Genomic DNA, 5,084 nt, shown 5'->3' on the forward strand with positions numbered 1-5,084 from the left:
GTTGCATAGATTGTGTTGATGCCTTAATTGTACAGGAAGAAGTTATTTTCCAAATGTCAAACTCCAGTGTGCCATAACTGGGCCCCGACACTTCTGATCCCCAATAGATTGAAGAGATAGGATCTTGTTTGTTTGTTTGTTTTTGGTTTTTTGAGACAGGGTCTCACTATGTAGTTGAGACAGCCTTGGAACTCACTATGTAGCCCAGTCTGGTCTCGAACTCACAGCGATTCTCCTGCCTCAACCTCCCAAGGGCTGGGATTACAGGTGTGCGCCACCACGCCCGGCTTGAAGAGATAGGATCTTGCAACAGGCTCAAAACCCAAAAGCCAGCTACACCTGGAAGGCATCTGCGAGAAGTAGTAATTAAGATCCTTACATGGAAAACTACAGTACTGTGAAAAAGGAGACCAAAGAGGATATCAGAAAATGGAAAGATATCTCTTGTTCTTGGGTAGGAAGAACCAATATAGTGAAAATTGCTGTATTTCCAAAATTTTTAGACAGATTTAATGCAATACTGATCAAAATATCAATACTGCACAGAATTGGAGAAAAAGCTACAACACTACCTTTAATAATATGTTATTGAATGCATCTTACCCTAACATCAGCAACAAGACATGTCTTCTGTCACTTTTCTTCAATATTGTGCTGAAGGTCTTAACCAATTAAAAAGGCAAGATAAAGTAATAAAAAGCATATATATTAGAAGGAATAAATCAGTTATTATTCATAAATGACACAATTAAATATATTGAAAATTCAATGGAATCTAAAATACTAGAATTAACAGCTGAGTTTAGCAACACAGCAGAACACAAAATCACTGTATGAGATGTATTTTATTTCTACATAGAAAATAAACTATTGGAAATGGAGATTAAAGATATGTAATTATTTATCAAAAATAATTTTTATAATTATTTAAAAATAAATTAAATCAAAACTTTAAAATAAAATCTATCATTTACAATAGCATCAAAACATCAATGCTTAGGGATAAATTTAACAAGATATATGCAAGATTGTACTCAAAACTATAAAACACTATAGAAAAATTTTTAAAAATAAATGTAAGGATAAGCCATGATTTTGTTTAGATGTTCAATATGTCCAAATTGCTTTACAGAATCCATGCATTCCCCTCACAAATCCAAGTAGACATTTTGGTAGAAACTGAGCAGATATTTAAAGGGCCCGAAAAAGCTGAAATGATTTTGAAAAGAAGGATAAGTTCAGGGGACACTGTGGCATGATTTTTAGAATATGTACCTGGAAAAAAGTGAAACTTTTTTTTTTGGTCTTTAACACACACCATACACAAAAATCAATTCAAAATGGGTCATACATCCAAATGTTAAGCTAAAGCTGTAAAACTTCTGGAGGAAACCACCAGAGAAAGATCTTTGGAGTCTTGAGATTGGTAACGATACCTTAAATAGAGCACAAGAAATATGAGTCATAAGAGATAAGATGATAAATTAGATGTTATCAAAATTAAAATTTTACACTCTTCAAATGATATCATTAAGAAAATTAAAAGGAACCAGGTGTTGTGGTGCATGCCAACAATCTCAGTATTATAGGCAGCTAAGTTCAGTAGAAATTAATAAGCAGTCAAACAGGGATAAGCCCTCAAGGGAGTCAGTGCCAAAGATGAGAATACTTTACAACTGTGGCTGGAGGCACACTTGTTTAAGGCTAGGCTTCAAGAGAAAGACGCAAAAGCCAGACCTACATATGTCCCTAAGGGATAAACAGTAACATGGAATTATACAATTATACAATAAATAGCACCACCTGGTCCAGGAAGTCCAGATTGTCCAGTCACCTGGATGGGTGACCACAGCATGGTAATCCATCCCTTCCCAGAAATACTTTTATTCTTTCCATGTACCTTTGCTACGTGACCCACTTCCCTATTGGATCAATATTAACTAAGCAGCTATACTTGTAATCCTATAGGTTGATTATAGTTTGACCTTGTTGTACCCACACTGTGATTTTGCTGTATAAATTAACCCTGACAAAGGGTCTCAGTGGCAATCCACTATCATGGCCCCTCCTGTCTTTCAGGAGTTATTCCTCAAAGCATGTTTCCTACTCTAGACCTCCTTATCTTAACTATCCCTTACAATTCATTCTTCAATTTTGGAAGACACGAACTCAGCACATCTAACATGTAGCAGGTTGGGAGTTACATATCTCCTATATCACCAGCACTTCGGTGATGAAGTAAAAGGATCTTGAGTTTGACCTCAAGGCCAGCCTCGATTACATAGCCTACATATGATATGATGATATGAAATGATACATGATATATAATATATATTAATCCCACCCATAAAACAAATACATTGTTTCATAAATATATGCAAATTTTGAAAAAGGAAAATGAAAAAGGAAATTAAAAGTGAGAAAATAGGCCGGTTGTGGTGGTAAACACCTGTAATCCTGGCACTTGGGAGGCTGAGGCAGGAGGATTGCTATGAGTTTGAAACCAGCCTGGACTACATAGGGTGTTCCAGGTCAGCCTCAACTACATAGTGAGACCCTGTCTCAAAAAAACAAAACAGAAAAGTGAGAAAATAGTATATTGACAAAAATTTTCATTTAAAATATATAAAAACCTCTACAACTCATTAAAAAGAAATAATCCATTTTTATAATATGCAAAATATTTGAGGAGACACCATAAAAACAAGACATGAAAGCCTGATGTGCACATGAAAAGGTTCATTCCAAAAAAGTGCAAGATAAAACCACAAGGAGCTACTACTACACATCTGTTAGAATGGTTTTAGACTGAAAATTCCAACTAATGGGGGATATGGAGCAACTGGAATAATAATGCATTGCTTGTGGAAATATAACACATTGGAAAGCAGTTGTAGAGATACTTTAAAATTAAACAGATATCATATTACAAAGTGATTCCACTCATATTTTTGCCAATGAAATGAAAGAATATGAACAAAATGTTCTTAGAAGGTTTGTTTTTAATAGCCAACAACCTAAATGATTACCAAGTGGTAAATGAAAATATATATCCATACAATGAAATAAGTCTAGCAATAAAAGGAATGAACTGTTGATACACCGTAACAATATGAATGATTTTGAAATACTATTTTAAAATAAAATAATACATACTGTATGATTGCAACAAACCACAAATTTAATCTGAGGAGACAGAAATGACATCGGGGGTACTCTGGAACCAGAACTGGGAAGAGAGATGAGGAAAGGACACAGTGAACTGTTGGAGTTGGTGGAGAGAATCTATTTGCTGCTTGTAGCAGGAGTTCCATAGGTGTACATATTTGTCAAAATTCATCGAATTTTACACTTAAAATGGTGAATTTTGTTGTTTTAATATTTGACCCAGGGCCCGGGATTTGGCTCAGTGGTTCCACCTCCTGCCTCGCAAATGCAAGGTCCCGAGTACCATCCCCAGCACCAAAAACAAACAAACAAACAAACAAACAAACAAACAAAACAAAAAACAAAAAACCAACACAAAAAACAAAACAAACCCTCACTTTTCGTTTTAATAAAAACTGTATCTAGAGAACAAAAGGAGGTAAAGAAGCTAAGGGTTTTGAGTCTGGGTTACAGGGTGGCCATGCGCAGAATCCGGCTGCTAGGATGGAATGCCAATAAGAAAAGAGCACTTGGTGGTGAAGTAACCTACCCACCTATTGCCTATAATCTTGGAAATATTTTCCTAATAAGCAAAGACAAACTTTTTGAAATATTTGTTGCCTTAGAATAATTTTAGGAAAACAAAGAAGTACTCATTAAGGTGAAAGTTGATTATTACTTACAGAAATGTGGTTGGAAATCTTCAATACTAAGCTAGCCAAGTAGAAGTCAAAAAGAAACTAGACTAGCCATGGAATTCTGTAATGGGAAGAATGCATGGTCCAGAGCCTGTGAAACTGAAGCCTGAATTTATTTCCCAAATAATGTGCTCTATGGGCAATGTTAACTCCTTGATTGAAATGTGGCATTTGAAATGTGGATATCCAAGAGCCAGGAGAGTTGAGAACACTTGAAATTTTCAACTCATTTGAAACACAATGTGCTTTGCTCCCCAGCACCCTCACTGGATAAATTTATGATTTTTTTTTCTCCTTAGGAGGCCATCTCAGGAGCTATGGACATAATGAAGGTGGAGGGGACACAATGTGCTAAGGAATTTCAGAGCAAAAAAGGTACCCATTGTTCCATCCCAGCATAGTTTGCCTTCCTTCAGCATCTGCATCGTTGGCCATTAAAGGAATGAAAATGGCCATCCAGTTTTTCTGGCACCATTTATTAGAAGAGCTTTTGTTTTTCAGTAAATGTTGTTGATCTCTTGGTTAAAAGTCTTTGACGGCATGGTTCAGTTGTAAAATTCTTCTGTTCTGTTGATATTTCTGTTCTTAGGCCAATGCTACACTGTCTTCATTACTGTAGCTTTGTAAATTTTTAGTAAACTGAGTAGTACACTTCTCCTTACTTCCTTTTAGTAGTGGTTTGAAATTTTACATATTTTGTAAAATTGTATTGTATTATATTTTGCCAACTTTACTCCTAAATATTTCCTGTTTGGGATGTTATTATAAGTGGTATGTTTACATTTTGATTCCCATTCATCCTCCAAAGAACCTTCAGGTAGTATAATACTAAAAGCCTGAGTACTTTAAGATTAGGAGCACTGCACAAATGTCTTCTTTCACTGCTTTTACAGCATTATACTGGAGACTGTAGTCAGTCCAATAAGAAATAAAAAAGAAGGGAAAAAGAAATTAAGGACATACAGTTTGGGAAGGAAAAAATAAAACAATAAATAAAAGAAAAAATTATTTGGTAGCTGTAGAACAGAACAAACCACTCAGATACACAATAAAATGGGTGAATATAAAAACATTATGGTCAATCACAAAGGGCAGGTATGTTTCATTTATATGCAGTTCTAAGAAAAGTGAAAGAGATCTATAGTGCACCAAACCAGGTCAGTGTTTGGCAAGGGACAGGAGTGTGGAGGAAACCTTTGGGGCAGATGGAGCATTCTCTTTTCTTGACTGGATGGAGGT

At 35.4% G+C, this 5,084-nt stretch overlaps 1 long non-coding RNA gene across 1 annotated transcript in view; it reads right to left on the bottom strand.

Moving 5' to 3' along the window:
• The window catches only part of LOC117286319, a 1,937-nt gene extending 435 nt beyond the window's left edge, over positions 1-1,502 (bottom strand). Inside the window, exons 1-2 of the long non-coding RNA XR_004517443.1 lie at positions 1,276-1,502; positions 604-662 (exon numbers count right to left, since the gene is read on the bottom strand). This is a non-coding gene — a long non-coding RNA (uncharacterized LOC117286319). The remainder of the gene's footprint in view (positions 1-603; positions 663-1,275) is intronic.
• Positions 1,503-5,084: the final 3,582 nt, after the last annotated feature.

Source organism: Fukomys damarensis, unplaced genomic scaffold, assembly GCF_012274545.1.
Source record: "Fukomys damarensis isolate Sample0158 unplaced genomic scaffold, DMR_v1.0_HiC HiC_scaffold_16, whole genome shotgun sequence".
Classification (NCBI taxonomy): Eukaryota; Metazoa; Chordata; class Mammalia; order Rodentia; family Bathyergidae; genus Fukomys; species Fukomys damarensis.